Below are 17,663 nucleotides of genomic sequence, written 5' to 3'. Positions count from 1 at the left end.
AAAAATTAAAGCATTTATTACTGTACAAGATCTAGTTTCAGTGACAAGAGGGCACATGATTTATATTAGAACAACTGCAGCTCCCTGTATCCAAAGTATATTAATGCCACAATACTCTCGTATTTATTAAAATATTAGGGAGTACCAATTGGAAACATTTCCAATTTCACCTCTAGTTTCCATTCACTGCTGACATAGGCACTCCAGTTCCTTGACAGGTCTTGGGGCCATTAGAAATTTGGCCAGGCTGACCCCCAGCATGTTTGCTGTAATGGTTTCACAGGAGCTGAGAACAGCTTCCAAACAAGGCAGGAACTCAACCCTCTTGTCCACTTTCAACAGCCACAGGGCCATTAGGGTGACCTGAGTGGCATTGCTGGCAGTGTCATAACTTATTAATAAATTGAGAGCAAGCTCACATCTGCTAGGAAAGGAAAGTCTAGTCTACCTCATTTTATGGTCTCTAGCTGAGTCAAGCACATTAAAATATGTATTACCTCTGTCTACCTGTCACTTCGTGTAACATGCTTAGGTGAACCTATGGCTGCAAGCCAGAGCCCAAACTGTTCCAATGCAAGCAGTGCTTTTGGGGAAAAGTTATTTGCAACAGAAGTGTCAGGTTCCTCTCAGTATGCTGGCAAATGTTTGCCTCAACCCTTACTGAACCAAAAGTTAAATGGTGAGGAAAGACTGCAATTTCAGGTTAATTCTGGGCATCATAATACATTCATGAAATGAACTACGTGCTCTGCCTCACCAATGAAAAAATTGAAAAATCAAGAGAGAGATCGAGACTGATTCCTTTAACATGTATTTTAAGAACAATTTCAATACTGGTTTCTCAAGAGGGAACAAAACCCCAGCCTACATTATGCTACCAAGGAGACCTTCTCTTCCTACCTTTGGTACTGACAGTAAATGTGCCTTGGGGACATGAAGCCAAGAAAGAGCTGACAGGCCAATATAGGATACTGCTTCGTTCCAACCAAGTGGTAGACAATGGCTGGCATTCAGACAAATGAAAACTTGCAGAGAAGCTAGTTCAAGCTGGCTTAAGTGGATGCAAGTGTGGGCTTGGATATTTAGGAGTTCTTAGGACGAAAAGCAGCTCGCAATCTTTCAGGGTGGGGTTCTGAGACTTTCCTTTTTGTCTAATCCATTAGCAGTAAATAAGACCAGGAACATGGCAGGGTCCTGTGTGCCCAGAACTGCATTTAAGCCTCAGAATTACAGCTGCAATTAATGGGTTTTCCAAGGGGGGGGGTGAGAGGGGTGCGGGGAGGAGGGGGGAAGAATCAACTAGACAAAAAAAATCAAAAACAAAACTGAAACTACCTAGAAAACCACAGCAGCCTGCAGACTGAGCAAGTTAGACATTTCTTCTCTTGCTCACATGCAAGTACACAATCAAGGGCACAACTTCCAAAGCACACACATTCGAGGTTCTTCCCTGTTTCACCCCATTTATAATCTTTTACAGTCTTGTAAAAGTGTGCTGCCTTCAAAAAGACAAGGATTCTTTTTATTTCTTATTATTTCATCTGCAGTTCAGCACATCACTTGACCTGCACTGATATAACCTCAAGTGACACAGGTTCAAGTATGCAGGTTCACCATCCCTAAAGTGAGATGCATTTTATTAGGGTTTTTTTTCCTTTTTCCTCTTCCTCTACTCACACTTCAGATAACAGGAAATGCCTGCTGTGAATTCTTGTCCAGCATTTTAAATAGCACATGAAGTGCTTTCTGTCCAACGCCAGACAGCTCCCCATGGACTGTAAGCTCTCCAAGAGCAAGAGGTGTAAATACCTTTGTCCCTCCTCGGTGAGTGGGAAGCAGCTGGGCCAGAGAGGGAGCCCACAACCCCTATTTTCACTGCACCCACCCAGCAAACACAGAAGATACCATCAGCCCCTTCACTCAACCACCCAGTTCCAGCTGTAACCAAAACTGGCAAACACCCAGAAGCTTCCATTTTTTTAATGAAGATCCTTTTGTTATTTTCCAAGCACTCAACTGTACCACCCTATACACCACAGCCATACATTCATTATGGTTGGTCACATGCAATTAAGTGCAGACAGACTGAATTATTTTTGCAACAACCTCAGTGTCGTAACACCCCGAATTCTCATAGGAGACAGTTTTGCCTTATTAAACTAAATACATTTTTGTGCACTTCAAGTTTTAACTGTCAAGGAAGATCATGTACAGCTATAAATCTATGAAATGTATTATAAATAATGCACATGTTCAAATTAGTTCAATTTTAATGGAGAAGATGATTCTCCGAGTTTGTTCCTCTAAGCCTGTGGCCATAGCAGTCAGTAAGGTACAGCAGGCCTACAACTATGAATAGAAGGCAATTTTAAAACTCCCATACAAGGATAAATCCAGACTTCTCTAAGAGTAGAAACACTAAGAAGCCACGATTGCACATCTGTTTTCAAACACTCTTCATAACAAAAAGGATGGATTTTTGGTTTGAGTTTTGTGGGCTGGTTTGGGGTTTTTTGCCTTTGGGAGTTAGTTTCTTGGGTTTGGGGTTTTTATTTTTTTTTTTTCGGGGGGGGGTTGTATTATAATTTTTGGGGGGTTTTGGTTTTTTTCAAAAGATGGCTTACATTATCATTCTCTGTTCTCTCACAGGATGACATCTGGTTACCGTAGGAAGCAGTTTTTTGTTAGAAAGCAGACTTGTTAAGTCATGTATGCACCTAGCAAACTTAAGTCTGGCATGCATCCCTTCCAACTCCTCTTCATTCAAACAAAACTTATATAGTGAAAAACCTATGCCACAGAAGAAAAAAAAATGCAGTTTAGCTATTTTCAGAACAGACTGAATGTACTTGAATGAAAAAACCTTAACAGAGCACCTAGGAAAATGACAGAACAGGAAGACTGATTTAGCCTTAACACTGTGTTGGCTGTAGCCATCCTTGCCCTTTCCACCGTTTCTAACCTCAGCAGTGGTGCCTGACCTGTACAACAGGATTTATGGATACCCTGAGCAGATGCAGAACTATTTCCCAACGTATCATTTCCAGAAGCAAAAGGATTTGGAGTTTCCTTCAAACCACAGGTGTGGTTCTGCAACACCAAGTACAGCATGTTTACAAGCCCTACACTCCATGCCATGGGTTTTCTAACTTGTTCACAGGTCTTTGCAGGCACAGGCAGTGTGCTGTCTGGGACAAGAGCAAAGCCAGTGCAAGGATGTGGATATTAGGGCCTCAGCCCAAATATTTCATTGTATGGATCCCCTTCTCTCAGGTCAATTCCACTCTCCTAATAAGGATATGAGTACATGCTTCTCTTCCAGTTTATATTTATCCCTCGCCCAGGTGCTGTTTATCAACTTCAAACACAAGTTCCCCTGTGTTGAGGACTCTGAAACTGAAAGAAAGAATTTTTGCCCCCTCCACATGTACAAGATAGTAAAATGAATTCACATAAACTGGCATCATGTGCCAAGGCACAAAGGCCTGGAGTTCTTGCATGTTCAAAGCAAAGCCAGCATATGTTTGTCCCTACGCTTATGTTATATATGTTCTTTGCCTCACTGAAGCCTACAGCAAACAGCTGTCATTAACATTCACTCCTTCTGCTAACACTTTCCTTAATCCCTAACTGACTTCCCAGCCTATAATTAAACTTTCCAGCTGCCACACTAAGAGATGGCACCAATATCCATCATTTATTTCTAAGTAGTCCTTAAAAAGCTCTTTTTCCAATTTCCAAGACCATGGACTAGAAACAAAGCCTCTTACTCTTACAGGTTTTTGGCTAAAAACCTCCATTCACTTACAAACGGTCTCATCTTTTACCAGGGAAATTAAATGGCCAAATACTAGTATCTGAACAATTAAACGAATGCATTTTTATAGTGCCAGTAGCTGGAATGCAAAGAGCTTGAAAACTGATGCATAAACACTGCATGTGTTTACACATTTTGTATGGAAAACATACTAGAAAGAGCTGTATAACCAACAGCATTTACAAAGCTGTTTGGTTCAAGCCCAAAGTTTAAACAGGAGCCTGAATTAAAATAATGAAAGGCCTAATATCTTGCTTCAGATTGCAACAGTAAATTGGGGTTAGCACTTCAATCTTGAAAATGCGTTTTTCACATTGACATAAGAGATTACTTGAACAGCAGAGCCGGTTGACAACATTTCCGTCTGGTACTATTCTTGCAGTGTTCAAGAGGACTTGATATTTTATAAGAAAATTACTGGCTTCACAGCTGAAAAAGGGAGAAGAAGTCTGAAGCAAATGCTGTATTTTTTGGTAACATGACAAAACAAGACCCTGAGGAAGCTGAACAAAGCAGGTGAAGGCAGTGTAACACCTAGTGGCCACACAACATGGGGCTCAGAAGACCTATCATCCAGAAGCCCTTCAGATCCAGTACAAGAAAACCCCCTAACAACAGCAAAATTCTGTTATTTTAGTGAGCCCCAAATGTCTGGGACACCTGCTGAGCCTCTGAGCCCACAAAGTTCCCCTAACCCAAACCTGAAGGATGGAGAGACATTTACATCATCCTCAATCCCAGAGCTCTGCAACTCCGCACGCCAAAACCCGTGAGCCTGTATCTCCAAATACTGTCTGTTATAGAGGAGGGCAACATCTGCTTGACTGCTGAAGCATCATCACTGAAAACAGCAAGCAGGCTCCATTCATAATATGACTGGCAAGTGCCAGCTGGCAATCCTGACAGCCCACAGCCTGTAGCCTGCTGATGAAGACTCAGGCATGTTCAGGATCAGCCACCTCGGTGTCTCCTTCAACATGTTCAGGAGTCACAGCATGCTTTGGTTTTGCCTTTTTCCTCACGTGGCAGAGTAAAATTAAGTGCCAAGATGCAGCCTTCATGTTCATGAAACTGCAGGCTGGTTTCATAGGGGATGAGGCTGCAACCTTGCTGGAAGATACCAGCCATTTAAACAAAGTGGGGCACCTTCAGGAAAGGAATGCACTGGTTTTCCATGTTATAGTACTGCTTGAGTTTAACAATTTAACATTAAGGTTTTAATGGATTTCAATAACTGTGCAGGATTTATCAGCTACTGTAAGGCTATTTTGGTAGGCTACCAGATAAAACATTCAGGTTTTGTCAAGACTAAAAGCATCACTTCTCAGCAAAGAGATGATGCCAGACAGGTGCAGAAATTCAAAGCCTGAACAGCTATGGCTTGTTCCTAGCAGGAAGGCAAGAAATGTCAATATTTTAAGTGAAAATGGATACACTTTCAGGTCTCTCTAAAATATAGGTGAAACTTTTCTCCCTCCTTACATTAAACATATAATTTCAAAGATGGATTTTGAAGAGTGCGTGCGACACTCATAAGCTTCAAATGCGTACGTGTTGAGAGGTTAGGAGAACATGAAAACAGTGTTTCATTGAAACCCGTTTGTCATTTTTAATCATAGGATAACTTTGGAAGAGGTGTGACTGATGAAATTTAAATTTTCACCTGACAAGCTGAATTATTCATCTTGGCGGTGCCTACAACAAAAGACCAAGCAGAGCAGTCAGTCAGTCAGTCACCAGCCCCAGAAGCTACTACAGAACATCCTTGAGAAGGGGAAGCTGTGTCTTGCAGCACCACAGGGTGAAGTCCCACTCCTTGCAAGAGTCATGTATGAAAACTTTACCTGCTGCCAGTCACTACTTCATTTGGCAGTGATGGGACCTGAGGAATGGCCTGAAGTTGTGCCAGGGGAGGTTTTGGTTGGGCACTGGAACAGGTTCACCAGGTAAGTGGTCACAGCACCAAGCCTGGCAGAGTTCAAGGAGTGTTTGGACAATACTATCAGGCACATGGTGTGATGATTGGGGTGCCCTATGCAGGGTCAGGATTGGACTTGAAGATCCTTGAAGGTCCCTTCCAATTCAACTTATTTGGTGAGTCTGTGAAATACTCCAAGCTCACACTAATTTTTCAAGGAATTGCCTTATTCTAATAGAACGTGCTTGTCATCATGCCTCGTCACCCCAGTTCTGGAAGATACCATGAATTTTGCAGAATGGTTATCTTAAACTATGCTATATATTACTCTTATGTCCCAATGTTGTACCTCTCTAATATTAGTGATCAATAGTTTCCTCATTGTGTGTCCTACCAGAGCTGAGAAAGAAACATGTTCTAAAAATTTCCACAGAGTTTAGAAAATGGGGTTTCCATACATCAAAACTTTAGAATAGTAGGTTAAGAGTAGGCTCTCCAAGGTGTTCCAATGAAGACTAAATGCCAGTAGAAAGCAGGATTCCTTACCTGGAAATGTAAAGATGTTGGGCTTAAACATGAGATTAGTCAAAGAGTGAATTCGGCTCAGCTCACACCTCCAGTATGTTTTTAAGTCAGAAATAATTCCCTTCATTATGTAAACTCTTATTCAGACTCTTGTTAATGTTTGTGCTATCCCTTCTGAATTTCTGGACAGTTTCTTTCAGGCTCAGCAGCCAACATTTAATTAAGAAATATTTAACAACTAGTGTTTTTTAAACAACATCACGTTTTCAGAAATAATTGCATATCAAATCTACTTTACCAAATCAAAATACAGCCAGTGGAAATCAGATACAAAACACATGCCTTCAGCTGAGCTAGTTTTGTTTAGAAAATGAGCAGACAATGTATTTCCTTGGCTGAGACCTTGATCTGTTTGCCAAATACTGCCCTGCAGAGCTTTTTCTTCTTACAACAACATTCCAGGCACAGAGGACACTATCAAGGAAGCACACTCACAGTTCTGCAGGTTAGGAACAATGATAACCTTGGCGTGCCTTAAAAGAAAGGTGGCAAAGCATTTTCAGTAAAACACATAAGGCAGTATGTAGTTAATGTATCTGTTTTATCCCTTTATAACTGTGAGGAAGCCAGAGAGAGAGATGGGTATCTTCTTATGCAATTAGAAAGTTTTTAACATATTTTGTTGCTGCATCTTCTAGTGAATGCCAGCAAATTTTTTACTTGGTGAAAAAAAAAAAAACCACAGCAAGATTTCTTACAAATCTGTGGAAATATCACTCATATCGATTTCCACAGACTGGTTAAAAGAAGGAGGCATAGCTTCAAAGCAACATCATAGGATCAGAAGGTCACGCGGGGCATCTCTTCTCATACCAGCGATTTTGCTTTTAGCTAGAAGAAACACTGGCTAGAGTTAGAAAAGGGTGCCACAGATAATGGAAAATGCAGGACACAGAGAAACAGGAAAATAAAATGCAATAATCAAACTTCTACTGGGGTGAGGCAAGGTGATTCAGAACAACAAGGGATGGGGAAAATACAGTGATCATGTCTGCAAAGCAGATAGGCAAAAACAACATTGGAGCTTTAGAGGAAGGGAGTCCAAAGACAGGTAAAGAGTTTGCTTAAATACAGACATTCCTGTTACAGAAGCTGCTGGTATCCTTCTATTCAGTGTAACCATTTTGCCCCCATGGGTAACCCCAAAACCATGCAGTTTGCCCTGTACTGCCAAGAGACATTTGATGTCTGTTCCTACAGCACAGCTATGGGAAGTTGGTAAAAATTTTAAAAGAAGGAAATAATTTTTTCTTCATCTCTGCATCCCTAATTCAATCACTGTCCCCTAGGGCTGAGAAAAGGACTGGCTTTACTGCTCTGCATTATCATGTTGGCAGAGAAGCTACACAAAAAATATTCCTAGTTTATATATGATGCAAGTGTAAGAAAAAGTTTCTGGTTCACACTATGAAGAATAAGTCAAGAAATCTAAGTCACAGAAGTAGCAGATGAGGGTAGAATACTTTCAAACCTTAAGGATGAATTCTGTGTGGTAGAGCTTCACAAGAACTGTGGTCAACGGGTAACAGATCAGAAATAACAACCTTAACACCAATACTTAGAAGTGTAAGGTCGGCTTTTCAAGTATGTTTAGTTTAGGTTTCAAGTAATTTAGTTATATCAGCATTTCACCATCAAAATAATTATGTGGCATATTTAGTTTGTGCAAATAAAAGTAGGTACGTTATTTATGCAGACAGAAAGCCTGGCTGAATATATTTAAATATATTGATGAAGGAAGTAGGCGCTGTTTTTTCTCTCTATCTTGGAAAACTGGTGAGGGCAGAAGCATTGTCTGCTGGCTCTGCTTCTCCAACCCAGGCACAAAGGGATTCCCAAGTTCAAGACAGTGAGTCAAATCAGCTATTCTCCATTCCTTGAGAGTGTCATTAAATAGAGTGGCATGAGAAGTGGCTGTGGGTGGTGGTTTGTTGTTTTTCCAAAATATCCACTATAGCCCATAGATGATTCTAATCCACAAATACGAGTAGTGGCACTGAGGGCAGGACTGAACACAGAAAGCAAACCAGTGTCAATACCAGATCTAAGCTGGCGCAGAGCCTGTCCCCAACCTCTGTTTGCTGCACTTAGCACACTACCCCTGCAAGTAACTGATGAAACCCCAACAGTGTGCTGGCACAGTATTAAAGGATCCTCCTAATTGCTATGCTTCAAATTCCAGCTCTAAGCCTGCTAAGAGAAAGTCTGCAAAACTCTTTAATAAATCATAGAAATCAGAGATGAAAATTAGGTCATGTCACCCACGCCTCCTATCTGCACCGTGAGTTTGTTACCCATACAGTGCTGCCGAGTGCTCTGTCTCGACAACTCCTAAATGATTCAGGTGCTGAGGTTTTTCCCAATTCCCCAGGCAGGCTGTTACACAGCCCAGTGAACATCACCATCCACAGGCTTTTCACTGGCCAGCCTTATCCTCTCTGTACCAATTTTGCCTCTGTCCCATTTTGCTCTGTTCCTATTTATATCTTCCCCCAACTTCCCCCAAATCTGCTCTTGATGCTACCTCAACCACTACCCGGCAAAAATTGTTGCTCAGGAAACGTTCTTCTGCCTCTCCTGTAATACTGCTGTAGTGTGCTGCTATTTTTAGGAGAAAAAAGGAGGTGGTAAGGGAATGAAAGGCTGCCAGCTCCAGCTGTACAAGAATAATGCTCCAGTACAGTGGAAACTACATTACAGTGTTTCTCTTTAAGCACATATAATTGACCAAAACCTTAGTCTTCTGGAATGATCTAAATGGGAAAGACAGAAGAAATGGAAAAGACAAATTCCAAGGTTAAAAAAAACCTCTTGTCATCTCATTTCACCTTTCAACCCCACAGCTGGGCTCCTCCTCCTTCCAGGGCTGTTCTTGAGATTCTGCAACAGCACTTGCCTAGTGAGACACATGGTTATAGTAGCCACGTACTGCCATTATCCTAGAATAGTTTAGGTCAGAAGGGACCTTAAAACTCGCCAAGGTACAACATCTCTGCCATGGACAGGAACATCTTCCACTAGACCTGGTTGCTTAAAGCCCCATCCAACCTGGCCTTGAACACTTATGGTTTGGCAATGCTTTCAGGCACATGGTGTAAATCTTGGGGTGCTCTGCACAGGTTCAGAAGTTGGACTTTATGTTCCTTGATGGGGCCCTTCCAATTCAATATATTCTATGACTTTCAGGGATGCGGCATCCACAACTACTCTAGAAAACCTGGCTATTCCACCTCGTTCTTTCACTACATGCTTGTGTAAAAAGCCTCTCCATTTTTTCTGTTAGCCCCCTTTAACTGAAATGTCCCAATGCAGTCTCTCCAGAGCCTCCTCTGCTCCAGTCCAAACCCCATCTCTTCAGTCTGTCTTCATAGCAGAGGTGCTCCAGCTCTCTGATCACATTCATGGCTTTCCTCTGTATCTGCCCCAATAGGTCTATACTTTTCCTGTGCTGGGGACCTACAGGTGGAAGCAATATCCCAGATAAGGTCTCATGAGAGTAGAGTAGAGAGAACCACATCCCTAAGCTGGCTGGCCACACTGCTTTTGATGGAGCCCAGGATTCTATTGGCTTTCTGGGCTGTGAGCATGCCTTGCTGAGTCATGTTGAGCTTCTCTTCCACAAACACCCCCAAGTATTTCTCCTCAGGGCTGCTCTCAATCTGTCTCTCAGCCTGTATTTGAGCTCGGGTTTGTCCTGACCCATGTGCAGGGTCTTGCACTTGACCTTGTTGAATTGAACATCAAGAGGTTCACATGGGCCCACCTCTCAAGCCTGTCAAGGTCTCTCTGAATGCCATCCCTTCCCTCCAGCGTGTCAGCCACTCCAAACTGCTTGGTGGTGTCAGAAAACTGTGCGCTCATTACAAAATGATCAATTGATACAAAACCTGCCTACATGAAGCCACTGTGCCTTGGGCCAGCCCCTCGAGTGGAAGTGAGACCTGTGTTTTAGGCCGGCTTCAAGACAAAGTGACCAAAAAGGCAGCTGCACATCACTCCCCAGCCTCCCTGGCCAATGCCTGTGGCAGATGCCCTATGCCAGGGGCTCTGTGCAACAAGTGAATGGACTATCAAAACTATCTGGCCAAACTAAAAGACCCAGCTTTCTGGAGCACACACTTTTATACATCACCCACTGTTTTTACCTTGATCAAACCTCGTATTTACTGATATGCAAGGTTAGGAACCGCTACCAGGAACAAAGCTGAGGTATCAGATTTCTTGCTGCAAATAATTCTCACAGCTAAGTAGTGATATTTCTCTTTGTATATATGCACATGTCCATGCACGGACTCCAGTGCATCTGTGGGGCACCTTCAGCAATCACACTATGCCGGGAGCAGAGGGGCTAAGCTCTGTCTGCCCCAACAGTTGCTCTGCAACTCCAGTAATTTAATTGGAAGAAAATAGCAATAAATACAGAGCACCTGGTGAAGTAATAATCTCCAGGGTCCTTAGAAAGATTACAGCTTCCTGACCTAAGCTATGATTTGGCTGGGTCAGATTTTGATACCTCCATCTAAACCAAACTGAGCCTTGCTTCACAGTCAGGCTTACCGATTTCCGTGGGAAGATTGGCAGATTAAGATACTCCCCGACATGAGTCAGGGTGCAAGAACAGGTCTCTCAGTCAGTATAAACATATGTTTCCTAGGTCTGGAAGAGCTGGGGGGTTTTTTGTTCTGTTTTGGTTTTGGTTTTTTTTTTCTTCTTCTTCTTCTGTTCTTCACAGCCTGCTTACATTTGCTGGCTTATTAAACAAGATTTTATTTGCAGCCAGTACGTCCTAGGAAACCGGAGGTGTTACACATAATTGCCCTCAGATTCATAAGGACTAAACAAAGTAAGCTCCACCACCAGGGAGTCCTCTTGCTCCACTGCTACCAGCAGTGTCAAATTCCCTGGCTGGCATGAGTGGTGTCACCTCCTGCCACCAGGGAAAGGGCTGGTGGTGCACGCCAGCACGTGGCTGTCCCCCAGGATTTACTCACCTCCTCCAGGGAGGTGGAGTGTGACTGAGCCACTGCAAGGGATGAAGCTCTGAGGATGAGGAATATGAAGGAATAATCTCAAATGAGGAGAAGCAGGGCAGGTCCTTGGCCACCTTCTTGGGTGATGGGAAGAATGGAGAATGCTAGAGGATCAGGTTCCAGCAGGGATTCCACCCAGGAGCCCAAAGACAGGGGCACCCAGCCAGTGACTGCAGGCAGATAAAGGGGACATGCAGGGGGAGTGATAGGCAAGAGCCTGACTGGAGGAGCAGGACATGACTACAGAGCAGAAGAAAACCACAGGCATAAGTGTGCAGCTTGCCCTGCTCTGACATGGGCCAAGGCCAGCTGTTTTCCCCACCTCTCTCCCATGAACATCCCACAGTTCATCAACAGGGCTCCAAACAAAAGCCCACCACGGTCATCTGTTGCCACCTCAAATTATTCCCTCACTTGCTACCTGCAGCCCATCCAGGAACAAAATCCAACCCCTGTTTTGTGAAAAAGGCTGCAGTAAAAACCAGGCAATGGGCACATGCTACACCTTGGTAGTCCTAGTTTTAACATAGCCCAAAACTAGAATCATCAACCACTCTGCCTCACGCAGGAGTTTTCTTCTCCTAAGTTTCACCTAATGCAGTGACTCCTTCCTCCTGTCCCATTTGCCAATAAACATCTGTTTCATACAAATACACACACACGAGCAGGTATCCAAAATTGTATCCTGTTTTTTTCTCTTCACATTCTCTTCCCCTTCCTGAAAATGCTTTTTTATATTCACATATGCTTTCCATTTATTCTAGCCCTTTATCCCCGACACATGCTCCAAAACCGTGCATGTTTCCACATTCTTCTTTAACTCTCTAAACCGAAAGACTTTTCTCAGTGGGATCAAACATCTGGTGGGTGATCCTCATGCAGATTTCAGTACTTTTGTTTCTCAGCTTGCCAACAGATCAGTTTTGATAGACAACGAAACCACTGAAACAGATTCTCTGTCTTTGGCACACAAAGTATTTCCAAGATCCATAAAGGAAAAGGTAAAAATTGAAGAGATCTATGTAGAAAAGCTTCTCCCCCTTTTTTTTTGTTCTGTGTACTTTTTAAAATTTTATTTATGTACTTATTTAATACTCTTCCATGTATTTATTTAATACTCTTTCGTGTACTGCATCCCATAGGATGCAAATAGATTGATGATTTAATTGATTATAATTTCATTTTTACTTTTTACAAGAACAGCCAGCTCTGCTGATACAAAGTAAAATTTGAAGATTTAATTTTCCTCCAGAGACAAAAAGCTGACAATTACTCAAATTTCATTATATCAATTACTCAAGAAGGGTGCAGGAGATACTGATTTTGCTGTCTATACAGCACACTGTCTCAGATTAACTCAGTTGTCCCAAATACTGACCCATTTCTGCTTTTCCAGAAGTAGTCAGTCCTCAGCAATCCTCCCGAGCTTCCTTTGCACTGATGGTGATGGTGACAACAATTGAGAGTGGCAGGGGAGGGAGCAAAGGCATGTAGGTTTTCTCCTACTAAAGCCAAGAAAAGTGCTTATGCTTCTCTTCTCCACCACCTGGGCTGTTCCCTTTAAGAAACTGAGATCTTCCCAAAGAAAATAAGCCTTTCTCTTTGGGTGTTTCAAGCCAGCTATTGAGAGAGGCAGTGCTATGTGTCCATATACTCATTTAGACTTGGACCATTCCCCAGCCATTATAAATGGCTAACATTAGAGATTGAAAATTTAGAGGAACATTGCTATAAAAGCTAGCTAATCTATCGTTCTTCCAGTGGTTCATCTCTTTTAAAGGCTTCCTTTATGCTACTGACTCAAACTGCTTAGTGATGCTTATTTAAGTCTAGTTCTGGGTAACACTCTTATACTCTACAACCTTTATACCAAATAAAAACAATCCATCATCCAGAATAAACACTTTTTCAGTCTAATTTTCAGATTAGTTGACAGCAATCGTATTTTTCAGTTATATGCATGCATTTATACTCATTTGATTAGGGAGAAATTTTGTTTGAACAAAACACTTTGAATATTCAAACACTGCAGCCATAGCATATTTCCTGTAAAAATGTGATAAATAAGATGCTAAACCACAAAATCCTAGGGCCACGCTATACACATGGAAAAAACGCAATCTTGCAGACTCACAACAACCCTCCCTGCGTAGACTGACCCTTCATTTTCAAAGCCCAACTTATATTAAATATGCACTGAACACACACAGATTCTCAGCCAAGGACGTATTTTGATGTGACAAAGTCCCATAGTTTCACACTTTTATGTTGAAAATGCCGTAGCTCAAGAAATAAAGCTGATGCTTCATCTCATGAGAGACAAGAAGTCTTTTATAACCACTTATAAATGGTTTGATGTTTCCCCTCAGACAACAAGCAGTCATTTACTGGTACATGAGATTTCCATGAAACAAGTCTGGATGTCACCCACCGTGAATAACACATTTAACACATTTCAAGAACTTTCTGTTAACTCAAGATCATGCCTGAAATACAAAGAAGTGACATTTTACATATTTTAAGAAAACAACCATGCATAACCCCCATGGAACTCACAACCATGCATCAAACAACAAATACAACAAACATAGGTGCTACCACGTTGCTGTGGGACAAATCTACTATCACCTACCCTTTCCTGGATTTCAAAGAAAAATCTCTGAATAACAATCTTTTCTCATCAAAGGCTAAATATTCAGCAGGTTTCCACTACAGACAAGAACAGATTTCAACCTGATTAAATGAGAAATTACATAAGTTGTAGCTTCACCTTCACTTGCTCCTTCTCGGAAGAGAGAACAAAACCCCAACCCGAACCAGCCCTCTCCAGTTTTGGTGCAGCTCTCCAGCAGCCAGGCACAGCCCTGCCCAGCGAGGAGCCGCCAAGGCTGAGGCGCAGGGGGAGGCTGGCGATGGGTGCCACACCCTGCGCCCCCCCTCTCCCGCTGCTCCTCCCCAAGGCTGAACCTGCCCACCGCAGCAGCGGGCTCCCATGGGATGAGCTCCTGATGCGCATCCGACCAGCTCCTCGTCCTATGGGGAAGCCTTTGGGGAGAAGAGGCCATCAGCTGCACCACTAACAGAGGGATGCGACTGCAGGCAATTAGTGAGGGGAGAGGCCGGGGCTGTACTGGTCTGAATAAACAGAACCAGTGTATTTCTCATGTTTCCCGATGTGTTCCCTGTTCTCTGCTGCAGCAAGCAGGTCTGCAGCGTGCCAGCAGCTCAAGGAGCCTTCCTGCTCATGCAGTGCCGTAAGGAATAAACTTCCAGCAGCTCTTACCCCAATGCGGTGCTCTCAGGCTCTCCTCTCCTCCCCTGATTGCCATGCAGGTCTTATCCTCACACTAGAGCTGAAACTTTCCAACCCAAGGAGACCAGCATAGCGGTATTTGCCTATACTCTATTATGCATGTACACACTCAGACGTGCAGCAAGACCAGTGAATTTAACAACATCAGTGATGCAGCATGATGATCTTGACCTTTTAATACTCTGTGAAAGGACTCTTCTCCATAGATTTAGAGAAAAAGCATACATTCAATCACATCTGACTGACCTTTACTGGTCCAAGCCTTATGTAGTTTACTAATATTCTTATTTTTATGGGACTTAATTATACTTGCTTTCTTTATACAAACCTTTCAGGTTTCTACGGACAGAGACAATTGCTGACAACACTAAAAGTAAAATAAAAAGGTATCACTCAGCTCACCAGGCTGTAAAAAAACAGATGTGCATGGGACACACCTAACCCAGTTTTTTTTTCTTTTTTTTTGGCAAGTGGCCCTCTGACTTGCAATCATTTTGACAGAAAAGACCTCTAACATTCTAAGTAGTTTCCTTTCAACTTCGAAGCAACGTGCATGTTCACTGGAGGAAATACTTTCCACGTCTGCCTCAACCAGGGGCACACGCCGAGAACAGTGGTGAGAGTAACAAGCGCCTTGACCCAGCGCTTTCCTCCTCCAGCACAGCCTCAAGAGAAATTAAATCAAGACAGCGCAAGGCCAGACGAGGATGCTTTGCTATTGCGATCACCATAGAAGTGAGAGTTTTTCAGCTTCTCGCTATATGTGATGAAGTTTTTCGCCTTTGAATGAAAAGTGGGACAACCGAAAAAGACAAAATCCAATTCCACCCACCCGCCCCGGTCCCTCTCTGGCATCCCAAGGGCGCGGGGCCGCACCCAGGATGCGGGCGCACCGCCGGACGCGCTCAGCCCGCACGCTGGTCGCACCCGCGGCTTCTGCATTCCCCTTTCCCCACAGACCTGGCCGAGCACCGACACCTCCACGCCGCGCTCCGCGGGGCCAGGAGTAGGGATGGGGGAGAGTGAGGGGTTCCAGCGTCCGGGCCGCGCTCCCGAGCACCTGGGAGCCCGCGGCGGGTCAGGCAGGCAGGGACGCGCGATCCCTCCAGCGCGGGGCGGAGCGGAGCGGAGCGGGGCAGCCCGGCCCGCGGGGCCCCTCGCTGCCGGCCAGGAGGGGGCCGGCGCGGTGCTGCCACTGCAGCGGTCCGGGGCTGCGATGTGCTCCGTGCATAACCACACCCACCGCATTGCAGAAGCCACGGCCCGGGGCGGGGGGGGTAGGGGGTAACCCCCCCATCGCGAGCAGCGCAGCCCCGGCCTGGCCCCTGCACCACCCCAGGTGTGTTGTGTCCCCCAGGTGAGCGGGGCACTGCGGGAGGCACGGCCCTAGGGGGGCTCGGGGTGCGCCCCACCACGCCACACGCCTCCCCTGCCCCCCTCCGCCGCGCCTCTGCCGCCTACAGAAGTTTCCCACAGAAATGCGTATGGTCCTAAAAAAAAAAAAATCAAAACTGCAGTCGCCCTCCCAGCCTCTGCGCCCCGGCGGAGCCGCGGCGGGAGCAGCCGAGCCTGTGTGTGTCCCCGCAGAGCCCCCGGCACCCTCCCCGGTCCGCGGGGCGCACCGCTCTCTGCCTGCCCCGGCTCCCCCAGGCACGCACAAGCCGCCCCCCCAACTTAAAAATGGCTCCTAAGAATGATGTAAATATATATATAGACATATATATTTATATATGTCTATATATACACAGGCACACATACATATAAATAAATAGGTATACATGATAAAAAGGGGGAGATGCAGTCTGGCCGCGCCCCCCCGGGCATACCCTGAGCCCCCCGCTGCGGGGAGGGCAGCGCGGAGGTTCCTCGGCCGCGGCGCGGAGCGGCGGTGGCGGGCGCGGGGCTGCTCCCGGCGGCCACGCGTCAGCAGCGCAGCCCGGCTCTGCCCAGAGCGAGCCTCCGCCGCTCCCCAGCAAATCAGGGCTGCCGAGGCTCCTCCGGAGAGAGGGAGGGAAAAAGGAAAGGGGGAAAAAAAAAAAAAAAAAGGAAAAGAAAAAAAAAAAAAAAGAACCGTACGCCGGGGAGAGCGGCAAAAGCTGGATGCCAGCAGGGTTGTGGAGGCAGCCTTCCCGCCTGCCCCCCTCCCTGGGCCACCGAGGGCTGCTCCCCGGGCACGACATAGAGCCCCCCGCACCTCCGCCCAGCACAGGGATCCCCACCTGTGTCCGGAGGGATCCGGCCGTTTTTTGGCTCAGCTAAATGAATCCATCTATTTAGGGAGTTGAGTTTAGCTGCAGCAGTTGCAGGCAAACCCCCGCGATAGAGAAGTTCCCTGTCAACTTAAAAGCAGCAAGCTGTGAGCTGGCAAGGTCTGGCTTTGAATTACACGTGGGGGTTTTGATGGGGAGAGGAGGGGTATTACCAGCCTTTTCAATTTTAATTTGCAGTGATAAACTACATGTTCTTAAAATATGAACCATATTTCCCTCAGCAAGATCGCCAAAATGAAAAAAAAAAAAATAGGTCCTGTTGCACATCAGGTCCTGGTCCAAAAGGGATAATGTAAAAATGAAGATGACTTTGAAGTTTGTACTCCAGTACAGACCACAACATGCCACATGTCAGAAAGCATCAAAAATGTGTAGTGCATACAAGAGCAATTTGGGAGGGGATTAATCCTACTTGCACCATTCCAATATGGTAAATACATAGCTCCTCTTAGAACACAAAACTGACTTCTCCCCTCTACACACATAGGAGTGGCTGCTGGGTTTGAGACACTGCTGCATCACTGTGCTCAGAGGCACTGCTCATTTGCTTCTCTGGGGGACCAGAAGAAGCTGAACTTGCTCTTTTCCAGAGGAGGAATCGACCACAGGAAGGACAGTGATGGCTTGGCTGCAGAAGACCGACAGATCAACACGGTCTGATGCTGCACCTTCAATCCTGATACAGCAAAGTGGATAAATGAGGCATATTCTCTCTTTAGATAGGGCACTT

The 17,663-nt window shown here is 44.8% G+C and overlaps 1 protein-coding gene across 40 annotated transcripts in view; it reads right to left on the bottom strand.

The window, feature by feature from the left end:
* Positions 1–17,663, bottom strand: part of EPB41L3 (erythrocyte membrane protein band 4.1 like 3) — a 141,047-nt gene that overhangs the window by 78,265 nt on the left and 45,119 nt on the right. For 33 of the 40 annotated variants that reach the window (XM_088173370.1, XM_088173434.1, XM_088173408.1 and 30 more), the window contains exon 1: positions 16,490–16,681. The exons of 4 other annotated variants lie outside the window; for them this stretch is intronic. The gene's annotated coding sequence lies outside the window, so the exon portion shown is untranslated. Of the gene's footprint in view, positions 1–14,120; positions 14,254–16,489; positions 16,682–16,882; positions 16,999–17,663 lie in introns of those variants that run through there. 3 more of the 40 variants (XM_088173507.1, XM_088173380.1, XM_088173374.1) reach the window with 3 other exon arrangements.

Source organism: Sturnus vulgaris, chromosome 1 (assembly GCF_052056855.1).
Source record: "Sturnus vulgaris isolate bStuVul1 chromosome 1, bStuVul1.hap1, whole genome shotgun sequence".
Classification (NCBI taxonomy): Eukaryota; Metazoa; Chordata; class Aves; order Passeriformes; family Sturnidae; genus Sturnus; species Sturnus vulgaris.
The sequence above is the reverse complement of the archived record's forward strand: the minus strand, read 5'-3'. Positions and strand labels throughout refer to the sequence as shown.